This window comes from Biomphalaria glabrata, chromosome 10, assembly GCF_947242115.1.
Source record: "Biomphalaria glabrata chromosome 10, xgBioGlab47.1, whole genome shotgun sequence".
In the NCBI taxonomy this organism is placed as follows: Eukaryota; Metazoa; Mollusca; class Gastropoda; family Planorbidae; genus Biomphalaria; species Biomphalaria glabrata.
The window spans coordinates 43,658,029-43,669,759 of record NC_074720.1 but is presented as its reverse complement, the minus strand read 5'-3'; positions in this window follow the sequence as shown (position 1 = coordinate 43,669,759).

Sequence of the window (11,731 nt, the reverse complement as noted above, 5' to 3'; positions counted from 1 at the left end):
GCTCTGGTGGTCAAATGTCTTGTTTTGGATGTTCTGTGTTGTGTTTAGCAGTGTTAACAGAAAGCCTGGTGAAGAAGATTGTAACAATACATATGTACATACAAACATTCATATAAACATACATACATATGTGCACACATACAAACATACATATAAACATACATCTATAAAAAAGCTAACAAGATCCTCGAAATAAAGAATCACCCTTTGTGTCAGGATTTTGTGATTTTACCATCACAAAAGAGATACAAGACACCGATAGCAAAGACAAACAGACACAAACACTCTTTTGTTCCCCTGGCAATCAAATCATTAAATAAGAACAATCTGGTATAAACTTTGTCACATGTAAATTATGAGTGAGTCTGGTGTGAATGTACACTTTGGTTTCTTATAGTTATAATGTTTTTTGTTTGGTGTAATGCACAAATTGTAAGACAAATTTCCTTACGGATAATAAAGATTATTATTATTATTATTATATAATAAATGACGCTGACTACCTGTAGGCAGATATAAATCTTTTTAGTGTAGATTATTCAAAAGACCTGCAACCATACGAGAACATACATTGTTGAACTAGGCTTCAAAAAAAGAGGTACAACTTATACACTGCGACTATATATAGTCCAAATCTCACTGCCATATAGAAGTATGCTCAGAACACAGGCATTGCACACTAGGATTTAGGCTGCCGCAATCCAGTGATGCTCAATATAGGGATAACAAATAAAGTGGTCCGACCAACAGCAACCTGGAGCGAGTGAAATAATTCAATATTGAATTAAGAAGCAGAATGAAAGTCAAATGATTGAATGTAGAATTATTTTTTTTAAGGGTTGGTGTAGCGTGGAAAATGAGAAAAGCCAAACTACTAGCCTTATTGCACAGCAGCACTTGTTTAAATCAAAGCAATTTGAAAATACAAACAAGACGTAGGCACTCCCTAGTCTTTGCCAAATTCTAATATGCTTGCAGAGCTAGAAAGGTGGATCCTAGTGATTGAATTCTGAAAATACAGAAAGATCATACAAATACCGCATCACAAATGAAGAGGTTACGGATTAGTACAGCGATTGGACCCTACGAATACTAAATGCTAAATACTCTAAAAAAATCGACAAAAAAAAAACAAAAAAAAAACTTTATGGCCATATCTTAAGATCCTTAGGGATCGCAAAGACCTTTCTTCAGGAAACAGTAACAGGAAAAAGAAAAAGAGGAAGGTAGTGAAAGCGATTGGAAGACAACATAAATGAAAGGTCTGACCTGTCAATGAGAGACATTCTATTCAAGGCAATAGACAGAGAGGAATCGAGAAAGAAGGTCACCAGGTCTTGTGTGGTGCCCCAACGGTTGAACAGATTAAGGGATAGGTGAAGATGAAGAACAAAGGGGAGATTACCTTGCTTAACATTTCTCTGAAATTCTCGAATGGAGTTATATTCCCTTAGAGACGTTGTACTATTCCTTGCAAAATAACAATTCGAACCGAAACCTCTTGCAGTGAATGGTTGAGGGTAACGAAACCAGAGACCACAGCGGCGACAGTCCGTGCGCCTCTACAGATTATCTCCGCTTGGTGCGTTTCTTTACTCTTTCTCTCCGTAATTATTTTCACACGTTTCGGCGGAATTATTCATTTTCTTCTTTACTATTTCACGCCCCTGTTATGACTAAGCTTCAATAACTTGTTCGTTTGTTATAATATATCAGAAGATGTTCAATTTGGTATAGAATTAAAGGGGAAAGCATGATCTTTAGATATAACACAAAGTAAATTTTATAAAATTAAACATAAATGTAATTTCAGGAGGTAAAATCAGCGTTGGTATCGTCAATTAGGAGAGAAAGAGTTAAACTTTATTTGAATTACCGTTTCTTAGTTTATTTCACAGCATTTTCTTATTTCACTAACAGCTCCGTGGGATTCGAACCTCAACCTTAAACTAGCGAGGGCTCATTACTTACACTAGTAACGTAATGTTCCCCCTGTTACACCTGCTATCTATAGGGCAGATGATCCGTATCTTTGGCCAGCGGTTAACGAACAGGGTGTCATGTGGCCAGCACAACGACCAACCGCCTTTACTTTCCCCTACTAAGGTAAGGTACCCATTAGAGTTGGGTGGACTCAGGGACGCCCTAAAAATCCCGAAATTCAAAATCCAGGTCTTCACCGAGATTTGACTCCAGGCTTTCACGCTCGCACCAAACCACTCAGCCACCCCCCCCCCCTCGTTACTTAAACTAGATTTAGATTTTCTTTTCGCCGTCTACGTCTGTCCTCGGCAGTTCATTTTCTTTTGGACTCAAATGTGTCCCTGACAATTAAATGCTAAATAAAATTACACCTTTTAACCTGGTTTGATTTTATAAGCAATAAGCAAATAAAATTCTAGACATAGTGACTAAATCTATTACCATTTGTTGATTTATAACTCCGTTAGTATGTCCGCCGAACTGGGAAGGTATATACACAAAATCTCTCTTCTTTTCACTGTAACATTCCAAAACTAATCAAAAGGGTGTCGAACCGCACGCTGACTTCTTGAACATGATTGGGTTTTTAACTGGGTTTTTAACCTCCTAGTGTCTGTTTGGGGGGAGTATGTCTATGGTGCAGGCGGGATCACTCACCCAACAACACCCCGACTCCCCATCACCTATGAAAAACGTTACCCAATAGAAGAGTTCCAACACACGCACATACACACATTCACACTCGCACTGCTTGAATGTCAACAAATATGACCATGAATAAACGCACGCCGTCCAGGGCTCACTTGATTCTGTGATTGTGTTTGGGCCATTATTGATTGTGTGATTGTGTTTGTGCAGTCATTGATTGTGCTTCAGGTATTTGGGCGTTGCCAATATTGTTGGGTAATCGTTACAGCCATGTGGTGGATGCTGAAGCTGACGATGTTAGCTAACGAAATGGCAATAGACAGACACTTTGTGTCGGTACATTTTAAAGTCTTTGCCGTTCTTTCAGTTTGTATAAACTTTGAATTGATTCCAACTTTTAAAAACATACAAAACAAACATAAGCGAATGTTAAAGAATTTAACGAAACAATGTTTACATTATACAAATGTTTCGAGCAAATACCTATATATATTATATCTATATATATAGTTCGTCCAACGTGGTTCGATGATGACCACTTTGTCATCCAGGGGGCTGAGGGCTTTGCATATATATCTAGACTGGACATGGAGATCTTTTAACAATTCAAAAAAAAAATGTCGTGAAAAACTTTTTTAAAAGTTGAAACAAGGCGTTGTTTTGTAAAAAAAAAATTAATTATAAGAAAAAAGTTTTTTTTTTCAACCCTAACCTATGTAACATATAATTTAATGTTTAGATCTAGATCTAGTAATTAAACATCGAAAATAAAAGCACTCTCGTCTCGTCTTTATTATTTTGCAATTTTTAGATACATAAAAATAAAATCAATCTATTTAAATGTACATTAGATGACTAAAATAAATATACAACAATTATTTCGATCTAGAATTTTGAAACATTATCTTAATGGAAACTAACAGCTTTATTTCATGAATTTGCGGGAATATAGAGTTCTATGATTAATACATAACAATCTATATATATATATATAGGTCTGTGAGTTAATCAATCGCGAATAAGAATTTGTTACCGTTTTCCAGTCTAGGTATAATATATATATATAGGTCTGTGGTTCCGAGTGTTGTCGTATCCAATGGAGCTCATTCACCAATCGTAAATAAACACATTTTGCCACGTCATAATATTGATAAAACAATGAAAAATACGTATCACGTGACAGCCACTATGGATTACATAATTTTGTATAGAATATATATGTAGAGAATCACGTGGCTAAATGGTGTTTGTTTACGATTGGTGAATGATGTCCATTAAAGTCCCCTAGGGACCCCTCAACTCAAGAAAACATTAAGAAGCTGGAACAGACACAAAATAGAGCAGTGAGATTCATAACAAATGAATATTCACATTTGACTAGAGTAACACCCTTAGTAAAATCACTAAATTTAGAAAGCCTTCAGGACAGAAGACTCAAAAGTAAAGTAGCAATTATACATAAAACACTGAACCATAATCTTCAAATACAAAAACAAAACTTAATAAAATACTCTGAAAGACACAAAGATAAAGGCACATTCCTCGTCCCATATGCTAGGACAAATTTGTACAAATGCTCCTTCTTCCCTAGTGCTATTAGAGCATGGAATGGGTTGCATGAGCTAGCCAGGAAAACCAGAGACTTAGCAGAATTTAAGTCATTGGTTAATATGCATGACTAAATGCATGACGCGTAGGACGTTATCATCCTATTTTTTGAAGTAACGTCTATATTATATAAGATAAGTCAATAACAAAAACCAGTCTGCTACATCTCTCTCCATTGAACGCAACATTGGCTCCATGTAAGTACAAAAATCGATTCTGAGGCGACCCCCACTTTGTATTTCGTGCCCCTGGTACAGCGGTTCTCAACCTTTTAAGCTCGGCGACCCCTTTTTACTATCCCCCACTCTGCCGCGACCCCCCCCCCCCCCCACATAACATACACAGTAATAGAGGAATACACTAAATACAATCCATATTTTCGATGGTCTTAGGCGACCCCCTGACAAATCGTCAACCGACCCCCCTCAAGGGGTCGCGAGCCACAGGTTGAGAACCCCTGCTCTAAAACAATGAAATGGACTTGTACCTTAGTGACCTGATCACTCCCTATTGAGTCCATGTGTCCTTGCACTCCCTGGACTTCTTTCTTTAAGTTGTCGCGTTCTTCACTTTAAAAAAAAAGTCCAAGGTGTTGAACTTTCTCGCTGAACATTATTTGTAACATTTTTTAGATGATTGTCTTTATGTTTTATGTCTGGCTTATGTCTGTCACGTTCTCAAATCGCCTTTGTGTTTTTTTATAGTCCAAGGTTTTTAGCTTTCTCGCTGAACAGCTGAATATTATTTGTAACATTTTTAGATGATTGTCTTTATGTTTTATGTCTGGGTTATGTCTGTCACGTTCTCAAATCGCCTTTGTGTTTTTTTAATGAAACTACATGACAGGACTTTTATAGTTATTTACTTTTAGTCCAAAGATTGAGAAAGATTGAAGCACCTTATTATTTCTCTCTAGATCGGGGGTTCTCAACCTTTGGGTCGCGACCCCTTTAGGGGTCGATTGACGATTTGCCAGGGGTCACCTAAGACCATCAAAAATATGGATTGTTTTTGTCTATTCTTCTATTGCTGTGTGGATGGGGGTCGCCCGCGGAGTGGGGATTGTAAAAGGGGGTCGTCGAGCTTAAAAGGTTGAGAACCGCTGCTGTAGTTCTATACTATTATCTGTTCTTAATATCAAACAAAATATTGGAACTTGTACTTCGTTATCTTGTTACAACTTAATGGTGGGTTATAAGATGATGTGTACATTGTATTATAAATGGATATAGCTCCATTATCTCATCTTATCTTATTTTATCTTATCTTATAAAATTCAAACTTTACTTCGAAAAAAGATAATTACGTCCTACGCGTGTTTCTAGGTCAATCTAGTCATGCATGCTAACTGATGAGTTAAATTCTGCCAAGTCACTGGTTTTCCTGGCTGACTCAGGCAACCCATTCCATGCACTAATAGCACTTGGGAACAAGGAGCATTTGTACAAATTTGTCCTAGCATTATAGAACAAGACATCGAGAAGATGGAAGAACTATAGCCCACTTTATTAGACTTAGACTCTTATTAAATTGAATTATTTTAATTTTAGATTTTTTTCATCTGAGTAGAATTTTAATTTTAGTCTAAAATTTATTTCAGTTGAATTTTTATTTAAGTCGAATTTTTATTTCAGTCTAAAAAAAAATTCAATAGAATTTAAATATTGGTCTAAAATTTATTTCAGCCGAATTTTTATTTCATCCGAATATTTTTTTCAGTCGAATTTTTATTTCAGTCGAATTTTATTTCAGTAGAATTGTATTCTTTAATTAGACTTTGATCTTAAGTACGTATGTTTATATATAGCTATACTATGACCGGAAGTAAATCGTTTGCTTGATTGACATAAAACATTAATGCAGCCAAACCCTTAAAACTTAAAGGTTCTAGAGTTGTATGCCAAATGACTTTTTAATTTCTGCCAAGTCACTGGTTTTCCTGGCTAGTTCAGGCAACCCATTCCATGCTCTAATAGCAATAGGGAAGAAGTAGTATTTGTACAAATTTGTCCTAGCATTTGGGACGAGGCATGTGCCTTTATCTTTGTGTCTTTCTGAGTATTTTATTAAATTTTTTGTTTTTGTATTTGAAGATTATGGTTCAGTGTTTTATGTATAATTGCTACTTTACTTTTGAGTCTTCTGTCCTGAAGTCTTTCTAAATTTAGTGATTTTACTAAAGGTGTTACTCTAGTCCAGTGATGCCCAAAGTACGGCTCGCGGGCCACATCCGGCCCGCGACGTGGTTCCTTCCGGCCCACGAAGACATCGGCACGTAGTGAAAAAATCTGTCTCCGCCAAAAAAAAGAAAAAAAAATTCGAAAAATAAATATTTCATTACGTTAGGATTCTCAATGTTATTATTTGAATGTGTTGGCTGTAATAAAAAAATCAGCGTATTTATAGGAAGAGTGTCTCTATTTAAAGAAAACAAAAATATTCAATAACTTTAGTAAATGAAACATACAAAGAAGTCAGCATTCATAGTTTGAGACGCCATTGCTATATAGCACCTAGAGTTGAGGATTGATAAGAATATTTACCGAAAGAGACAAGAAAATGAGTCGAGTGTAAGACAAGCCACAGAGTTTCTGATATTGCAAGTAGAAACCCGAAGCCATTTGTCAACGATGGATGGGAAAAAAAGTTACTTGCTAGCAATGATGGTAGAATCAGAAGAACGCTGTTGAAGCTGTCTCGTGACAAGAACAAGGCGATTGAAAGCTATGGGTAAATATCTCCATCCACTGAGAGAGTCTACTCTACTGACATACCTAATACCTCTCAAAATCATGGTATTTAAATTGCCTTACAAACAGAAGTTTTAAGATCAGAGAAGTTAGTAGTTATAAGAAGCATGTATGGGGCCACTACTGGCGAAGTCCTGTCAAAGAAGTTTCAATCATCACAGAAGATCTTTATTGGAAGAAATTAGTGGGAGTGACACTGATGGTTCCAGAAGTTTGGTAGACAGCAAGAATTATTTGCCGAGTTGGAACCGAGTCTATGTGGATTCATTGAATTATTCATTAACAAATTCTATGGGGCAAGGTGTTGAGTCTGGACAATGTGATGGTGGTCGTGTTTAGATTGAACATTGTTAGTCATTTCAAAAAATCATTGTGTCAAGTGCCCAGACAAAGCTATAACTGGTACTGATTGACATACATCCCAGCTAGATAAAATTCAAGTAATTCAGAAACTGATTTCTACCACATGTTACTTTTTGAAACTTTTTCTACATCTCTGATAACAGGTGTTTAGGAGGATCATTATAATTACAAGTACTGAACACAAACTTTTTCAGCAAATTTTTCTCACAAACAAACATCTAGAATATTAGATTCAGTGCTCCGACTTGGTATCTCATCTATGCAGATGTATAAGTAAAAGTTGGTTTAACATAGACGTCTCGTGAAGTACTAGTAAGTACTAGATTCACGGGTTTCTAATAAAAATATTTTTTTTATTTGAACTTTTTGGTGATGTGGCCCGCGACACGGGTGTCGGAAATTAAAATGGCCCTCCGACCGAATAAGGTTGAGCATCACTGCTCTAGTCAAATGTGAATATTCGTTTGTTATGAATCTCACTGCTCTGCAATGGTGCTAATACATCTACTTGCAATGGTGCTAATACATTTATCTGTGATAATGCTAATACATCAAATTTTGCTGGTGCTTATACATCTAATTGTGATGGTGCAAATACAGCAATGACGTCATACCTATATCATTCATTTATGTATCTGTCAAGAATTATATTGACTCGGCCTTGACTACTTTTATATATACATAAACATACGAAAGAAGCCTGTCAATATAAAAAAAAATATATATGTATTTATATTCAGGAAAAAAAGGCTCCATTAACGATCCTTTGCCGGTAAAAATTTATTCAAAACGAGGCTTCCGGAAGTAGGTGTCGCAGGTGGAGAATGGAAAAGGCCGGAATTACGTCTGCTGCGGGATCGATGCCGCTAAAACAAAACCAATGTCGTGCTGGAAGCGAACTCAAGGATTGTCATTGATCTAACACTGCAACATCTGCATGCACTTGAAACAAAATGGAAAAGGGGCGTGGGGGGTGTCTTAGATAGGTCCAGAGTAAACCTACAATCCATTTTTTTTAGTCGAGAAACTACATTACATGAGTCAAAGATGGTTCTAATGAATTGATTTTAGCTCAACGAAAAAACGTAATATTATATTGTTTCATTTAGAAATGTAAAGAGTCTCAATTCTTTTTTTTTTCTTATTGATTTGTATGGCTCTAAATTAAAAAAAAAAACAACAACACATAATTGTACCAAAAAATAAATAGGTTTATTATTCTGGTTGCCAATGATTCATAGAGACTTGCTGGGAATTATAACTGGTTAATATTTAAAACTGTATCTATGTTCATTTGAGTAATAGAGAGAGAGAAAGAGAATGAGAGGAAAAAGGAAGAGTGAGAGAGAGAGAGATCGTGAGAGAGAGAAAAAGAGAGAGAGAAGGTGAGGGAAAGAAAGAGAGATAGAAAGAGACAAAAAGAAAGAGAAAAAGAGAGAGAGAAAAAGATTAAGAGAGAGAGAGAGATAGAGAGACAAAGAGAGGAAGAGAAAGAAAGAGCTCAGACTTTTTTTTTGTTGGGGGGGGGGGGTCTTATGCCTCTTTTATGGGGGGTTCACGACTGTTTTGGGGGGCTTCATGCCTCTTTTTTTAATCCGGCCACATACTGTTTTGTTTACTTGGACACCCACCTCCGATTTCCAATCAATAGCAGGAAAGTTCAAGTTACCCTTCCCTTATACAATGATTTACTGTATCGGTTGTCGTTATTGTGTTTACAAGTGCTTGTAACTCGTCGTAGGAATGTGTTCACAAAATGATACAGACGTGTGTCGTGTAGTCAATCAGTGTATTCATAACAACGCCCACCTCTGATATTACTTGTTTCTAATCAGTATAAGGAAAGATAAAAGTCACAATTTATATGCAATAAACGCTGTTGAAAATAAAATAAAAATTATACAACCATTTGGCTTTTTTTGTTCAACTAATTAGAAAATATGAATATTTACTGTTTAGTTAGCGGATGTATTTGAACACAATATAGGGATGAAGTTCGTTGTGGCTGAGTGGTATAGCGCTTGGATTCCGAACCGAGGGATCTTGAGCTTAAGATTTGAGAACGCCTCTTATTCCACCAAACTCTAAGGTGTGCCTGGTGGCTGCCTGGTCGTGTGGTTTGCGCGCTGGACTGTCGTTCGGATTTACCGATGGTCGAGAGTTCAAATCCTGCCCGCTCCCATCCCCCGTCGTCCTGCGGGAGGTTTGGACTAGGAAGTAAACTATCTTCAACTCTGAAGGAACATCCGAAACATGTAAAACAAACATATTAGTTGGGAAAAGCAAAGGTATTAGGTCGTTGTTCTGTTCACACGACACCATCGTAAGCCATAGAAACAGGTGAGCTTTACAACATCAGAAGGTGACAGCGATTATGTCACAATTGACACCTGTATGACTGGGTATCCACTACAGTGCCACAGCCTATTATGACAATGTCAATACCGGGTGATTGTCTCCCTTGGTTCTGTATAGCCGCAAGGGTTGGTGAAACTTGCATTACACGCTTTGAAACTCTTTGAGCTAAGATGAACCAAACAAAGGCCTATATATAAGTGGCAATAAAGCTTTGGACACTCCGAGGTAATGTAATACGTAAAGCTAAATCCTGTATGGACATTTGCAGAATAAATGTCGTGGCCTTAGTCCATTTTTAACCCTCTTTAACTATAAAATAAAACTGGTGTTTAGATCAATGCATATGTTTTTCATAAGCTGCTTTTATATAAACTGACGTGAAATGTTTCCGGAAAATGTGACATTGATCTTTTAAACCCAGCAGACGTCTGCTCTGGTTGAGACCCAATGCACACATACACTCATAGTCAAAGCAAACAAAGGAACTAATTGCGCTAAAGATCTTGAACACCAGGGGTCATATAAAAAAAACAAGCAAATATTTTAAAAATCTTTCTTGAAACTTATCTAAGGGGAATAACTCCGCACTTACATGTCATCACTGAATGTAGCAATATACAGGTCGCAGCTGGGACTGACTGCCCAGGGGAAATACTTTATTTCTCATTAATCATTTGACTCAGACACGCCCTATCTGTCTATCTATCTATCTATCTATCTATCTATCTATCTATCTATCTATCTATCTATATATCTACCTATTTGTCTGTTGGTTTGTCTGTCTATCTGTCTGTCAAGTCATGTCAAGTAATGTCAAGTCATGTCAGTCAATCATTCAATCAACCAAAAAATAAATCTATCTATCTATCAATCTATCTAATTATCTATCTATCTATCTATCTATCTATCTATCTATCTATCTATCTATCTATCTATCTATCTATCTATCTATCTATCTATCTATCTATCTATCTATCTATCTATCTATCTATCTGTATCTATATACCATAAACCTATTTATCTATATCTATCTATATAAATATACATCTATTTATCCTTCTAATTCATAAAATCATTTACCTTTTTTAATAAAATAAACAACACCAATAAATGTTTGTATACGTTCATTGTTTTGTTTGGTTCTCTATACACTTCATTTAACTTTATATTTACTATTATGGTTTAAGATTAAGTAGTCTTCTTCCAATACACAATGATACTCCTCACTATTTTGGTACAGTCACTCATCCATTTTACAGATCTATTTCAAGAATTTTACCTGGTAATGAACATTTAATACACAACAAAACCAAAGAATCATACACAACACTTAAAAAGCTGTTACAGGAAAGCCTAGTGAATAGGATTAAGTGGGGGAGAGTTCTTGGGGTGACAGAATTCAAGGACACATTCATAAACCTACACAGTAAACATATCCCACCAAAAGCTAGAGAGATTAGTTATAGACTTATCTTTGGGATGACCCCTATGGTTAGAAGACGGGCAAATGACCGTGAATGTATATTATGCCACCTTGAAAATGCTGATAACGAGAGACACATGTATTTGGAATGTCCATTATTCCTTCAAGTTAGAAGTACTGTAATGGACCTATTGGAAGCAAACTGTGGCAATTATGTAAATGTTAACTTGTCTATTATTTTAAACAAGCTGCCAAAACTAAAAAATAAAATGATACATAACTTTAACTTGATTATTGTTTCCGAATACAGGAATCTTGTTTGGGCTAGCTGGCTCAAATGTCTACATAATAATAAGGTGTTTGATCCTAATCACTTGGAATTAACATTTAGAAAAATAATGGACTTTAGGGTGGAGAATTATCTAGTTTGATTTTCATATACCTGTACAATGCTCATGTAGTTTTTCAGAAATAGGGTGTTGGGGGTCAGGAATATCTGATATTGTGTTGATTGTTCTGGAGTAGAGTATACTTGTATCATTTTTCTGTCTTTAGGGGGTTCATTGGTTAGGTAGTATGTCTTTGATATTAAATAATA